Source organism: Ctenocephalides felis, unplaced genomic scaffold (genome assembly GCF_003426905.1).
Source record: "Ctenocephalides felis isolate EL2017-DRISC unplaced genomic scaffold, ASM342690v1 CF-g0.4_SCAFFOLD_03572, whole genome shotgun sequence".
Classification (NCBI taxonomy): Eukaryota; Metazoa; Arthropoda; class Insecta; order Siphonaptera; family Pulicidae; genus Ctenocephalides; species Ctenocephalides felis.
In genome coordinates, this window is record NW_020539726.1 from 9,239,349 (window position 1) to 9,255,822 (window position 16,474).

General features: G+C 35.2%; 1 non-coding gene and 1 pseudogene across 1 annotated transcript; both read left to right on the plus strand.

Annotated features, from left to right (window-relative positions):
- Window positions 1–376: 376 nt before the first annotated feature.
- On the plus strand, window positions 377–534 carry LOC113388634 (annotated as a pseudogene).
- A 350-nt stretch (window positions 535–884) lies between these two features.
- On the plus strand, window positions 885–4,795 carry LOC113388641. Its single transcript, XR_003368192.1, has one exon. It is a non-coding gene; the product is annotated as a large subunit ribosomal RNA (ribosomal RNA).
- The last annotated feature ends 11,679 nt before the right edge of the window (window positions 4,796–16,474 follow it).

Genomic DNA, 16,474 nt, shown 5'->3' on the forward strand with positions numbered 1-16,474 from the left:
AAACGCATAGCTCAATCAATTCTTTGGGCGCTAGATGAAAGTCTAGTGTTTTTAAAGTCCGATTGTAGTAAACGCTTGCGTTAGTATTCTAGATACTCTGCACATTTTATTCAAATTGTGCGAATTTGAACATTCGCTTCATTGCGTTGTTTTAAGAAAATGAAAATCAGCGAAAGCAGAATTTTTCAATCTCACAACAGTGAAATATTTCATATTTCAATTTTTTGAAACGAGATTTTGTATCTCGGACCGAAACGCGAAAGCTTTACGGTGTACTAATTGTAACCATAATATCATACTAGTTTCAGAATCGCCCGAGTTATCTTAAACGATTTCGAGGGGATCACGATCGAAACATGTATAAAATATATAAAATTACCCTGAACGGTGGATCACTTGGCTCGTGGGGTCGATGAAGAACGCAGCTTAATTGCGCGTCGACTGTGAACTGCAGGATACATGGAACATTGACATTTCGAACGCACATTGCGGTCCTCGGATACTGTTCCCCGGACCACCTCTGGCTGAGAGTGTATAACATTACCAGACTGCCGCTTGCTTTAAACGGCTTGCCGGCGAATGATGGAGTTTCGCGTAATGCGTGCTCTTAAATAATTTCACATCAACGCGTGAGCCACTAAACACACAACTTCCAACCTACATCGGACTTTATGCGTTAACGTTCGTTCGTTCGTGACGTTCTGTGGGATTACGGCGGGTTGTGTGTCCTAGAGATTTTATATTCTTGCGACCCTCCCGATAACCGGAAAACCCGAACTCTTCGAAATCGCGTTTCGTTCCGGAAATTTGGACGATTCAAAGGTTCCTCGTCGATTTGTGTGCGCTTGCTTACTAACGTTTGCGAGCACATCATAATCATAATACGACCTCAGAGCATGAGATTACCCGCTGAAAAGCATATTACTAAGCGGTTGGGGTGGAAAGAAACTAACTAGGATTCCCTTAGTAGCGCGCGAGCGAACAGGGAAGAGCCCAGCACTAAATCCCGCGGCCGGAGACGGACGCTGGGAAATGTAGTGTTAGGGAGGATCCGATTATCTCGGTGCGTTGCGGCGAGTTCAAGTCCATCTTGAATGGGGCCATTTACCCATAGAGGGTGCCAGGCCCGTAGCGACCGTTGCGCGTATCGAGAGGATCTCTCCTCAGAGTCGAGTTGCTTGAGAGTGCAGCTCTAAGTGGGTGGTAAACTCCATCTAAGGCTAAATATGACCACGAGACGATAGCGAACAAGTACCGTGAGGGAAAGTTGAAAAGAACTTTGAAAGAGGAGTTCAAGAGTACGTGAAACCGTTCAGGGGTAACCTGAGAAACCCGAAAGATCGAAAGGAGAGATTCAATGTTATCATTGTCTTCCATTTATTGGCGTGCGATTGACCGGGATTCGTCCTGCGATACGCCGTCGGTTTATGCGTTAGGCGGCGATGGCATGCACTTCTCTCTCAGTAGGACGTCGCGACCCGTTTGGTGTCGATCTACGACCGCGGCGGTAGCCTGTCACGAATTTATTCGCGCCAGACCCCGCGTGCTCGGCCGACTGCCAGACGGTATAAATGATATGGTATAGGGTCGCTTTTAAGCGTTCGGCCGGTTGCAAGCACGGACGGTTATTGGCCGTCGGACCTAGTCCGGCATCGATGCCGCCTCGAGCTGTTAGCTACCGTGTTCTCGAACGGACTCTATTACCGGTCAGCGATGCTATTGCTTTGGGTACTTTCAGGACCCGTCTTGAAACACGGACCAAGGAGTCTAGCATGTGCGCGAGTCATGGGAAATACAAAACCTAAAGGCGCAATGAAGTAAAGGTTCGCTTAAGTGAACTGAGGGATGACGGACCGCATCTACGGATGCGTGCTCGCAATCCCGGGGCGTCTCACTCTCATTGCGAGAAGAGGCGCACCCAGAGCGTACACGCTGGGACCCGAAAGATGGTGAACTTGCCGGTCAGGTCGAAGTCAGGGGAAACCCTGATGGAGGACCGTAGCGATTCTGACGTGCAAATCGATCGTCGGAACTGGGTATAGGGGCGAAAGACTAATCGAACCATCTAGTAGCTGGTTCCCTCCGAAGTTTCCCTCAGGATAGCTGGCATTCGATGAGCGAGTCTCATCCGGTAAAGCGAATGATTAGAGGCCTTGGGGCCGAAACGACCTCAACCTATTCTCAAACTTTAAATGGGTGAGATCTCTGGCTTGCTTGAATAGTGAAGCCAGAGATTTGGATCAGAGTGCCTAGTGGGCCATTTTTGGTAAGCAGAACTGGCGCTGTGGGATGAACCAAACGCCGAGTTAAGGCGCCTAAACGACGCTAATGGGATACCATGAAAGGCGTTGGTTGCTTAAGACAGCAGGACGTGTGGCCATGGAAGTTGGAATCCGCTAGGAGTGTGTAACAACTCACCTGCCGAAGCAACTAGCCCTGAAAATGGATGGCGCTGAAGCGTCGTGCCTATACTCGGCCGCCAAGGCATGAGAAACGTTCATAATAGTTTGTTTTGACGCCCTGGTGAGTAGGAGGGTCGCGGTGGTGTGCGCAGAAGGGTTGGGCGTAAGCCTGCCTGGAGCCGCCATCGGTGCAGATCTGGTTGGTTAGTAGTAGCAAATACTCCAGCGAGGCCCTGGAGGACTGACGTGGAGAAGGGTTTCGTGTGAACAGCCGTTGCACACGAGTCAGTCGATCCTAAGCCCCAGGAGAAATCCTATGTTGATGTCGGTGTATTTATTTTGAATAAAATTTCACACCCATCGGGCGAAAGGGAATCCGGTTCCTATTCCGGAACCGGCAGCGGAACCGTTTACAAGTCGGCCCTCGCAAGAGAGTTCGTCGGGTGGTAACCCAAAATGACCTGGAGACGCCGTCGGGAAATACGGGAAGAGTTTTCTTTTCTGTATGAGCGTTCGAGTTCCCTGGAATCCTCTAGAAGGGAGATAGGGTTTGGAACGCGAAGAGCACCGCAGTTGTGGCGGTGTCCGTATCTTCCCCTCGGACCTTGAAAATCCAGGAGAGGGCCACGGTAGGTGTCGCGCCGGTTCGTACCCATATCCGCAGCAGGTCTCCAAGGTGAAGAGCCTCTAGTCGATAGATAAATGTAGGTAAGGGAAGTCGGCAAATTGGATCCGTAACTTCGGGATAAGGATTGGCTCTGAGGATCGGGGCGTGCCGGGCTTGGTTGGGAAGCGGGCGTAGGCCGATGTGCCGGGCCTGGGCAAGGTGAAATTGTCCTTGTGACTTAGATCCGAGCTCGGTCCCGTGTCTAGGCCCCCGCGGATCTTTCTGCTGCGAGGTTTCTGTGCCGGCTTCGGTCGGTCAGTCGTACTCTTCGGCCGCCATTCAACGGTCAGCTCAGAACTGGCACGGACTAGGGGAATCCGACTGTCTAATTAAAACAAAGCATTGCGATGGCCCTAGCGGGTGTTGACGCAATGTGATTTTGCCCAGTGCTCTGAATGTCAACGTGAAGAAATTCAAGCAAGCAAGCGCGGGTAAAGCGGGAGTAACTATGACTCTCAAGCGTTGGAGTAACATAGCTCTCAGGTAGCATCTTAAGGTGCATGCTCGTCATCTAACTAGTGACGCGCATGAATGGATTAACGAGATTCCCACTGTCCCTATCTACTTTCTAGCGAAACCACTGCCAAGGGAACGGGCTTGGAAAATTAACGGGGAAAGAAGACCCTGTTGAGCTTGACTCTAGTCTGGCATTGTAAGGAGACATGAAAGGTGTAGCATAAGTGGGAGATAGTAATATCGTCGGTGAAATACCACTACTTTCATCGTTTCTTTACTTACTCGATTGGGCGGAAAGCGTGCGTCGAAAACTTGCGTTCCGACTGTCACGGTTTTCTAGAGCCAAGCGCATAAGAGTGGTGTGAGCCATTGCGCCGATCGCCAACAATACTCTAGCGTGATCCGATTCGAGGAAACTGCTAGGCGGGGAGTTTGACTGGGGCGGTACATCTGTCAAATAATAACGCAGGTGTCCTAAGGCCAGCTCAGCGAGGACAGAAACCTCGCGTAGAGCAAAAGGGCAAATGCTGGCTTGATCCCGTTGCTTCAGTGTGCACAGGGACTGCGAAAGCATGGCCTATCGATCCTTTTGGCTTGAAGAGTTTTCAGCAAGAGGTGTCAGAAAAGTTACCACAGGGATAACTGGCTTGTGGCAGCCAAGCGTTCATAGCGACGTTGCTTTTTGATCTTTCGATGTCGGCTCTTCCTATCATTGCGAAGCAGAATTCGCCAAGCGTTGGATTGTTCACCCACAAATAGGGAACGTGAGCTGGGTTTAGACCGTCGTGAGACAGGTTAGTTTTACCCTACTGATGAATCGTCGTTGCGATAGTAATCCTGCTCAGTACGAGAGGAACCGCAGGTTCGGACATTTGGTTCACGCACTCGGTCGAGCGGCCGGTGGTGCGAAGCTACCATCCGTGGGATTATGCCTGAACGCCTCTAAGGCCGTATCCTTTCTAGACAAAGTAAGCAACGATATCTCTAGGAGTCTCGTGAGTCGAAAGGCTCAATACAATGTGATTTATTAGGTATTCGGCACTCGCCGTTTATCGCACGAGCCATTTTTAGCCGAATGAGGCGCTGGACAGGGGCGATATCCGTCCGTTATATCTGTCTTGCCTATAGCGGTCGATCATGGGTTACTAGTTCGATGTAGAGACTCGGAATCGTTTGTAAACGACTTAGGTACCTGGCGGGGTGTTGTACTCGGCAGAGCAGTTACCACGCTGCGATCCGTTGAGACTCAGCCCTTGGCTTGGGGATTCGTCATGTTGGCTTGACGTCACCCCACGCTATTAGAGCATAAGCCTTAAGCCGTCGCATTGCACCATGCCACAATCAGTAGGCTTGACAGTCGAAAACTTGTACATGCTGTACATGTGACACTTCTTCGGTATCTACCTAGCTATTTTGTACAACGTGCGTGAGTCAGCACATAAATCAAAACTTATCGACAAATTCCAATACTAGAAATATTCATTATTTCTTTCAATAACCATAATGTCAAGAGAATAGTTATAAATATTTTGTAAGTTTACGAAATATATGTTTTTAAGAGAAACTTTTCATAATTTTTTAATATAAATATATGATATAATTCATTAAATTCTAAATAGGTAGGATGTTTTTTGCTAAATTTCTTGGAAATGCGTACAAGTTGCTAATAAGCAAAGTACGTATAAGTTATTTATAATGCAAAATGCGTGCAAGTTGTCAATGTGTAAAATACGTGCAAGTTGTCAATTTGCAGAATACGTGCAAGTTGTCAATTTGCAGAATACGTGTAAGTTGTCAATGTGCAAAATACGTGCAAGTTGCTATTTTTATTTAATTTTTGTAATATACTCTAAATAATTAGTAACTTCCAACCTATAAATATTTCGATTCTTTTATAATAAAATATTCAGTATATTTATTTCCTTTTTAACAAAATATTCAGTATTTATATATAATTTCAAACTACATCTAGTAAACTTTTAGAGGACATTTGCGAGTAAGCCTAACCTAGAATCTTGCATCGAAACAGGTTAAAAACATTTTCCGGCTTTTTGAAATCAGTAACTTACGGGTACATCAGACTACATCAAGTAAACTTTTAGGGGACATTTGCGAGTAAGCCTAACCTAGAATCTTGCATCGAAACAGGTTAAAAACATTTTCCGGCTTTTTGAAATCAGTAACTTACGGGTACATCAGACTACATCTAGTAAACTTTTAGGGGACATTTGCGAGTAGGCCTAACCTAGAATCTTGCATCGAAACAGGTTAAAAACATTTTCCGGCTTTTTGAAATCAGTAACTTACGGGTACATCAGACTACATCAAGTAAACTTTTAGGGGACATTTGCGAGTAAGCCTAACCTAGAATCTTGCATCGAAACAGGTTAAAAACATTTTCCGGCTTTTTGAAATCAGTAACTTACGGGTACATCAGACTACATCAAGTAAACTTTTAGGGGACATTTGCGAGTAAGCCTAACCTAGAATCTTGCATCGAAACAGGTTAAAAACATTTTCCGGCTTTTTGAAATCAGTAACTTACGGGTACATCAGACTACATCAAGTAAACTTTTAGGGGACATTTGCGAGTAAGCCTAACCTAGAATCTTGCATCGAAACAGGTCAAACTACTTTTGTAGAAAAATATTGTTTTTGGGTTTTTAGGAATGACATATATTTATTCTATTATTTATTTACATGACATGGTTTAAATACAACATTTTTATTTCTTTAAGTTACATTTTTATTTAAAATAAAATTTCTTACATTTAGATAATACAATTTAAATAAATTAATATCTGAAATCTTGCTTGCTTTCCAGTCGAGGATGCTTTTCACGAGATAGTAGTGTCGCTGTCATAACACCTGCGCGATTTTGCTCTAATACGCGTTTCGATACATTAGCCAGTAATTGAACATGTCTCTCAGTTCCCTGAATGTGGACCGGAATTTTAGGGTCACTCCATGGACACTTATTGCTTTGTAGATATTGTACTAGATGTTCATGAGGAATATTTAGCGTAAAGGCTGGTTCGGATATATTTGAATAATCATCCATATCTATCATATTAGTATAGTCGGTGCATTCGAAATTTATTTCGGGTGTTTTGTAATCTCTCAATTGCGTCAGGTCTTCCACATTATTACGGTAATATAAGATTTTTCTTATAGCTGAATCTCGTATTTCCTTTTTATTATCAAACAACATTGCTAATAAAATATTTTCCGAGTGAGCATAGTATGCGTTTTCTTTAGCAACATTGTTCACAATTTGTCTTAAATTCGAGTCTAAATATTGCGTCCAGCTAATAAATTTATAAAATAATATACTACCATACACCACAGAGTTGTAATATTTAATGTTAAAGTACATTGGAATATATACTTTCATTACGTAGTTTGCCAGAATCTTCAAATTTTTGGATGGCTTATTAGTAGTTACATATAACCGAAGTAACCTACTAGCCTTCGTGAGCCAACGGGAATGTGCTATTGGCCCTGGTTTCATGTTAGCTAAGCCTGTCGATACTTCTCCAGAAGCAACTGCTTTAGCTATTTTTATTAAATAACTTGAGTCAGTTGTCGATTCAGCAGGACTTATATCAGCCAAATTTTCAAGTGGGATTGTTTCAAAGTCTTTTACCGGCTGGAAGTATATAGGAAAAAATAAATTATATTGAATTTGAACATAGGGTATTAAAAATAGTAAATATGTTATAACTCACCGGTATATTTTCGCATGTTTCAATTTGTTTGCTTAATATTCCAGTTTTTGTTCGTGGTCCAGTGGTCAATGATTTTTCCAAATAGTTAAATAAATGGCGAAGTGGAAGTTCGTTAAAGTGGAGAAGACACACAAACCAATGCAGTGGCCTGTTTAACTGAATTTCAAATCGACGTAAAATACCATTTTTTACGCCTGTATTTGCTGGTTCACCATCGCAACATATGCCTATCAAAGAATCGAGAGCTATTCCTTTATCGGCGAAAAACTCGTTCAATTTGATTACTTTACTTTCCGAATCTTCATTTTCCAATTTTGTGTAACCCAACAATTGGCCATTCGGTTCCTTTAAAATAACTAAATGCGCTTCTTTAATCATTCGTGGGTGAAACTTCTTATCGATTTTTTCCATGGTAATAGAATCATTTTTTCGGCCGTCGAATGAAAATGCTATTAATTCAGAAGAATCATATCGTTTGTGTAAAGCTTGCCTATTTTTCTGCCTCTCACGAACGCTTTTATTTTTATCCATAATGACAGGATTGCCCCAATCATCCGTTATGCCCAGGTCACGCAGGATTGCCGTCACCACGCCAGAACCAACTCTATCAGAAATTGCAAATCTGTCGCACATTAAGGCATAGCTTGGAGCCTTATATCTTCGACTATATGGACCACGTTTTATATGAGAGGTATTTTGTGAACTTTCCGAACTGCTTTTAGAATCAAAATCAACATCTGGAGTATATGTCTCACCTGGAGTAATATTGCTAGTTATTGTAGATTCTGATACTTCATCTTCAATTTTTATAATATATTCTGGTATCGTAGATTTCCTCTCATTATGTTGATCCATCATAAACGCTTGTAAATGTTCTGGGATCAGTCCACAGGAACACAGTAATCTTCGCAAATCACATTTGCATTTTCCAATATAAAATAATTCTTTCGTGGATTCTACAAACTCCTGAAATGATGCTTGGGTAGACTTGCTTTTATTTGTACTTTTATATTTATCAATCAATCGGTTCAATTTTCTAGCGATACTTCGTTTCTCCATAATTGGAATATCAATTTTTTCCCACGTCTGAATCAATTTCGTTACCACATTTGGAGTAAATGTTTTATATGAAAACATTTTATTTTGTTTTTTTGATTTTTCGGCCAAATAAAAATAATACCTGATAATTTCCATACTTGTCGGAAGATTTACTCCAGTAAATTCTTTTGCTTCCCCAAATGTAATTTGATCATGCGAGCGCATATGATTCAAATTACTGGCACTTGCGCCTGAATTTAAATAAGAATTCGCCATTGATACTTCACGTCTAACTGGAGAACTGAATGAAGATTTATGCCGATTTTTCAGATTAATATATTCTTTTCGAAACTTCGAGAATTATTATAAAAAAATACTAGCGCACTCTGATGGAAATAAATAACAACAAACTAAACCCGATTTAAAAACCCCCGTACAAACTATCAATCAAAATATAACTCACAATTTGAATTATTCACATGCCTAAATTAATATATTAACTTATTAAAAACAGTATTTTATTGAAAATTTCGCTGGCTAAAGAGTTATTTGCAATATATGGTTTTGAAGTCAAAATTCATTTAAATAACACATATATTTCATATGAAAAGGTGCCCATATCGCTTAATTTTACTTCTATAATGATTCGGCCCACCCCAATATATATATATATATATATATATATATATATATATATATATATGTTATAAATATATATATATATATATATATATATAATTACAAAATTTATATTTTTTGAACTTGTTCGAACAAGAATATATCATCTTTCTCTTCCTGAACTTTATCTCAAAATCAGTATAGTTTAGTTTTTTGTTGGTTTTGTTTGAATAATTTATTTGTTCTGTGATATATTACAAAAAGGAAGAAGTGAGTATATATGATTTTCTATATCTATCATATGATACTAATACAATTCATTGCTAAATAATATTTGAAACATTGATGATTGTGTGGGAGTTGTAATTAATATGAAACTATAAACTCCCATCGTATAAAAATATATAAATTTTATTCATAAAATATTACTGATATGAAAAATATATATGACAAGTCCAATTGTTTTTTTACAATCACTAGCCTGCTTGATTTCCCCACACAATCCCTGCCTAGTGTGAACCTCACAGTTTAAAAAGAAAATACAGGGAAACACGTTATAAAAATGTGGTGGGAAAGCAGATTATAACAGTGTTGTGATACTGGTCAATTACAAATTTCCATGTTTTGTCAGCAGATGCACCGTATGTGGTAATTCGACCTTCCATCAACTCCATATTGTGCATAAGGTTCTGACTAAAAAAACATGTGGAAAATTTCCTGAACCTCGATGTCGGTGAACTTCTAAGATTCAGCCTCGATCTAATTGGTATTAGTTATATCAGAATTACTTAATGTTTGGAATGCATAATTTATGGGTACAGTTTCCATTTCTGCAGGCGTTGCATTCGAACCTGATGGGTTCTGATCAGAGAAAGAAGTTGGTTCTTTATCCAAATCAGGATCATTGGTTTCTTTAACATAAGAGTCCAGAATTGTGGAATCCAATAGATAATTTATGTCAAATTTTGTTTTGACTAGTCGCTGTCTCCGATAATGGGAGGTAGCATCAAAAGACGATTTGAGTTAACGAACAAGGAGTGGTTGAATTGCATTCCAATGAAAAGTTTAGGCTCCAAATTATTTTTTTCTGTCAGCAATAAACACTGAGGTCTGGGTATACCAAATGAATAACCACGAAAGTCCGGTTCAGATAGTAAGTGCGTTAACTATGATGAACCAAGGGCTGGACGTACCTTATAAGTCGTCTCTGAAGACCAGTGTTTATGGTGCTGCGTCAAAATTCAAATTTCTTAAATCCTCGAAAATTAAAACTCCTTCTTTGTCTTCATTTCAATCACGTCGGGGTCACCAATGTGGGAGTTGTATTTAATATGAAAGTATAAACTCCCATCGTATAAAAATATATAAATTTTATTTATTATAAAATATTACTGATATGAAAAATATATATGTCAAGTCCAATTGTTTTTTTACAATCACTAGCCTGCTTGATTTCCCCACAATTGTATAAATTTAATAAATTAAATAAATTGTGATAAAAAATCACAAAAACCATATTACACTGTTAATTCTGTATGGTTTAGTTTAGTTGTTATGACGACTGTCACTAACGTACTCTGGCACAATCGTGCCCTGGCACAATCGTACCCTTGCTTCCCGACTGTATATCAACATAAATTTAATATAGTCGCATAATGTTCATGTATTTTCAATATATTAACGTATTTTTTGTATTACACAATATTCTACATATAGGAATTTAATTTTATATAACACTGAATTAATATAAAGTTATATATAAAAATGACATAAACAATATATTAAAATAAATAAATATTATAATATATAAAAGTTAGGTACTTCGTATGATAACATAGATTTAATACATTAATGTGATTTTTATTTATTAACGTAATTGTTATTTATTAATGTAATTTAATTGTTAAATTAATTTTAATAACAACGTAAAGTTACATTTGATTTTGCCGCCTTGATACATCTAAGATACAAATGCATGAATCTAAGTTCAGTATGATATAGAAAACAATGCTATTATTTGTCATCTGACAACACTACAAGCAAATTTGATAGACGTATCGATATTCGTAGCTCAGTTCTTACCTTGGTCAGTAATTCGGGCGCGTCTAGTTATGAATGGCAGCACGTTTATTTTCTGTCAGCCATGTTTTATGCTAGTCGGTTGTGAATTTCGTGTTAAAGTGTGAGTGATATTATTAATACGTTATAAAGTGTTTTAGTTTTATTCGACAATAACATTTATATTTGTTTCGTGTTCAGAATAGCTTTGTGTTAAGTGATTTAAATATTTTCTTTTAATGTGTGGGTTACCGATTGCAGTCCCGCGAGCTTTTGTAAACCAAGGTAAGCCTTAGCAGCGACCATTTTTAAAATACTTTTATAAATATGCATTTTATTTGTGCAACTTAGGTAATGATTTCTTGAATTAATAAAATAAAACATATTACATACACCATGGTGCATTTTTTGTAATAATTCATAATATGTTATTGAACTAAAATATTTCATGTGCGTGGGTTGATCGACTATTGAATTTTCGATGCAAACAAAAATAGCCTAGATAGTTTGCATCGATTTTTCTGTTTTATTAACTACAAGTTATAGAATATTGGTTTGCGTATTACGTATCATAAAAATAACTCTATTCTGAATTAACAAGCTCGTTTTTATAATTCAATTTATTCTGAAGTCAATATATAATAAGTTATTACCACTATGCTGTTGTATTTTAAACTTGTGTGACTGACGTATTTAAAAAAAACTCTTATCGAATTTGTAATTTTTCTTCAGATGATCAGTAAATTATGAATCCAGAAATATTTGAAACAAATATTATTGAAGTGTTGTTAGTTATAGCTGACTGTATAAACGCTAGCCGTTTGTACGTTCGATGGTTTTCTAGTTTATTTTAGTTATTTTTTTTATCTTGTCATAATTAGAAGCAAAGAAATGCAGTCAAACCTAGATATAAAAAATAGATATTTGTTTTGATTTTTCTGTTTCGGATGGAAATTGTGACCTGTATTTTTTCCACCAAATGACATCTGCTCGCTCGTGGCGCATCTGCAAAATGCTTGTACTCGGCATATTATGGTATATATTTTGATAAAAAAATGAGAAGTATAACAATATAACAATAAAACTTTTATAAATTAAATATTTATGTTCTGCCCTAAAAATTCCTCAAAATGGCGATTTATGAAGCCTTTAAATTAGGATCCCCCCTTAAACTATTGATAAAAAATCACTTTATAGGATTTTTTTTAAATATACTTTTGGTTATATTTGAAAATGCGAAAAAAAAATCTACATGAATAAAATCGATACAAACACCTTTGTGAAATTTTTTAGCAGCCGGTTGGCAGGCAACAGTTACAACGATTTGCACTTGGAAAAATAGATAGCAATAGCAAGTGAAAATATCCCTCACCCGTCATTGCTGCCCCATACTCGCCCTGTTACAGAAATTGTAATAATAATTTATCAAACAGAAATGTGACACCTGTTTGGGTTGCCATCTGTCAAACAGACTAGTATTAAGTCAAAATCATCACAACAGCTTATAGGACTATTAGGTTCTGATTGCTGTTCAAAAATAAATATAGAAAAAAAATTGAATTTTTAAATTATACTATATATATATATATATATATAAAATAACGTATATAACGCGTTCTCTGTTACGATTAAAATGAACAATTCAATATTATTTGCAGAAGCATACTTTCATCCATAATAAAATATTGAAATATTAAATTAGAATAAATTTATTAAATGATATATAAATGTTTGAAATATTGCTTTTAATTGACAGCTAATTGCTTTTCTAGAGATAATATTTGATTACACTCTTAGTATTTTAGTTTTGCATTAGGAAAAATTACTTTATTTATATTACTAAATTTTATTGTTAAATACATGTTTTATAGATCTTTATGATACATAAACATGTCATGTGCAATCGTAATTGAATTTGTTAGCCATCAGTTAACACATAGCTACTGGTGGTGCACAAAAGTTATTCAATATGTAAATGACGTGTTCGTGATGTTTACAAACATTAATTTTGTGCACAACCGCAAAACCAAATTTGTTGCACAATCACAAAGTCAAATTCGATGGCAAAATAGTTATGAGAAATTCGACTTGTGCACACTGTGATGTATAAACACAAATCTTCCTAAAACTTAATTTCTAAATATTTAACAGTCGATTATTTATAAAATAAATATACGTTGATATAAATTACAAACTGCTGAAACTTAAGATGAATATGAAAATAATCAACACACTATATATTAACACTTTTCTTTTAATTTTTTTTTTTTTTTTAATGCGTATTTTAAAAATGCATACAATCCTAATTTTTTACCTTCCTTCCATAAACGCCTATTTTTAATTCTTAAAATAAAGAAATAATTTCTAATCAATAAACTCACGACACAAATGTTAAATTTGTTTTATTATTTTTAAGGAACAGAGTAAAATATTCTTTTGATTCAGGCATTTTTCATTAAATCAAGATTTATACTATGATGTAACTTTTTTTTACAATAATTAAATAGCAATCAGTGCTGGAGTTCGATATATATGACATGGCTACTCCATTTTAATGCATTAGATCGAAGGGATGCACGATGTAACTTTAAAATGTTTATTTATCTATGCCGATTTCCTTGTTGATATCGGTACGCATACAACGTTGATGCCGGTACGCATACAACGACAGATCTCTATTCACATATACGACGACTAATCACAATAGAGCCGTATAGAAATGATCTTGCGTAACGTACTTCCGTTGCATTTGTACGGATTTACACCCTAGTCGCGCCTAAAGAAGTTTTACTTCAAAAATCTGTACATTTTACTAACATGAATTTCTTTCTATGGTCTTAAAATTATTTTTTTATCTTTGTTTATTGCAATGGTTTGCTATAGACTTTGCAATAATCTAACAAATGTTATTTTTTTAATGTCATTAATTCAGAGATATTACAATGTTAATTCCATAAAATGCAAAAATTGCTAATTATTTTTGTTGGTTTTTCGATGAAAGCTTAACAAATTCTGACCTAGTTATTATTAACAATATACGTTTGCGAAAACTTTTTAATACTGAAACAAAAAAATGATGCCGTTAAACTTTATGTATCATACTAATTATTAATTTTTCATATTCAACAAACTTATAATTACCTAAAAATTAAAGTAATTATACGGCTTGCTAATTAGTCTCCCTATTAGTAAATGTATGTTAGTGAAATATGTAAAATAGCTGATTCGCCATAGAAAATGCGAATATGTCATAGTCTTATGACGTATTTGCATTCGCTATTCAACCAATTGTTTCTGAAATTTTTAGTTTTGAGATAAAAAATCAAATAAAATCATTTAAGATTGTGACCTTTGATGATCATTTATCTTATTCTTATATTCAGTGAATTTCTAAGCAAATTATCGTTCAATATATTATCATACGCTAAAGCTTACTTATTTTTAATTTTATAATATACTTTCGGGGGAAATTATTAATTAAACATGTTAACATAATTAATTAACGAATCTGTGGTAAAATTTCCTTGTGATGTCTATCGATACACAAATATGTCCCTTAATTCATATAACGAAATAAAGGTTGAAATTATTGATCAGTATCAAATGATTTTAATTATATTAATTTTTAATAAAGCTTAATTAATTTTATATTGTTTTATATTGTTCATATCTCTCATGAGATGGAAGGTTAGAATCTGTTAAATTAATAATTTTAACAATAATTATTCTTATCCTACATAATTTACAATTCATTAAAATTATTAAATTTTCAATAAGCTGTTACTTGTATTCTAAATTCAATATTTGTTGGCAGCTCATATTATTTATTGAAAATATATGTGCTTTACTCCATATTTTTGGTTTTTGAAATACACCAGAGGTAGCATTCGTTAGGACCAAATTTTATTATTAGATTTTTTTTTTAAATTATCTCAATATATGTTTGGCAAAAGTATTACCAGTAGATATAAATGTACTATGATACCTAAAAATATGATATGTTTTGCTGTCCATGAGCCAATATAAATCTTCAATTAAATTGAATTAAATTAAATTTAATCGAATTTGAATATTTTAGCCTAATGCTTGTTAGTTAGATTGACTTTGAATCAATTTACATGACCAAATGTTTAATACCTAATTATCGATTCTGTTTAATAACTTAAGTGTGTATTTTTTCTATTTCTTTATATTTTATATTACAAAAATGTATGCGCTTTATATTTTTTTGCAAATGTCTGACCTTTGATGATCATTTATCTAATTCTTATATTCAGTGAATTTCTAAGTGCAAATTATCGTTTAATATATTATCATACGCTAAAGCTTACTTATTTTTATTTTTATAATATACTTTCGGGGGCAATTATTAATTAAACTTGTTAACATAATTAATTAACGAATCTGTGGAAAAAGTTTCTTGTGATGTCTATTGATACACAAATATGTCCATTAATTCATATAACGAAATAAAGGTTGAAATTATTGATCAGTATCGAATGATTTTATTTATATTAATAATAATAAATAATCTAATTAATTTTAGGTGTATATAACTGAGAACCAACTTAAAAGGTTCATATCTCTGACTGTAATTGATTGAAACAACAGAACAACCATCCAGGTTTTTATAGCTCATGAATTTAAGTAAATTTATTTTAATATAAGCACACTTTTTTATATATGTAGACGAATTTGTTCTGATCATACAATATTTATTTTTAATTTTCAAATTCACTTCAAATTTTACGCAACGAAACCACCTAATACTTTCAGAACATTACTTATTTTATTAAATGTGAATTTAATTCAAATTCATTAAAAATTTATTTGTAAAAAAATATATCTAAAACATATTTTATATTCGGAACTGAAATATTGGATTTATATTGAATTCTATATACATCGAAAAGGCAGAAATAAACAATTTAGTAAAGAATACTAGCTGGTAAAAATAAATGGCTTCGCAATTTTTTATTTCAATCAATTATTATTATGATTGTATCTTAATCTATACATTGCTTTTATAAATATCCTCGCATCATATTCATTGTACTATCATGATTTTGTTAATACTTTGGTCTGCACACTTTTGTAGACTTTTACTTTTAGTAAATTATGCATTTCACATTTTTTGACATTGTTTATATATCTGAACTTTGCAGTACTTTATAACATGTTTTAAATTCACATCTTTTAATAGACGTCTTTGGCTTGTAGTACCTTGTTAATTTGTTTCACAAATCTTGAAGCAAAGTTTATGTGAAATCAACGAAAATTCACAGAAAATATTTAAACAATTTTTCATTAATTAATATTTTTAAGCTGTAATTAATAAAAAAGATATTGAGTATTTAGTTTGTTAATTTTACAATATCTTTCAGAAGGTAACTTCTGCGTTTTCCTTTTTTTTTGAATGTTGTAAATATAATATAAAATAGTGTGTTTGTATTTTGTAATTCGTTTCGTTCTTTAGATAATATACAAAAGCGTATCTTACATTTCAT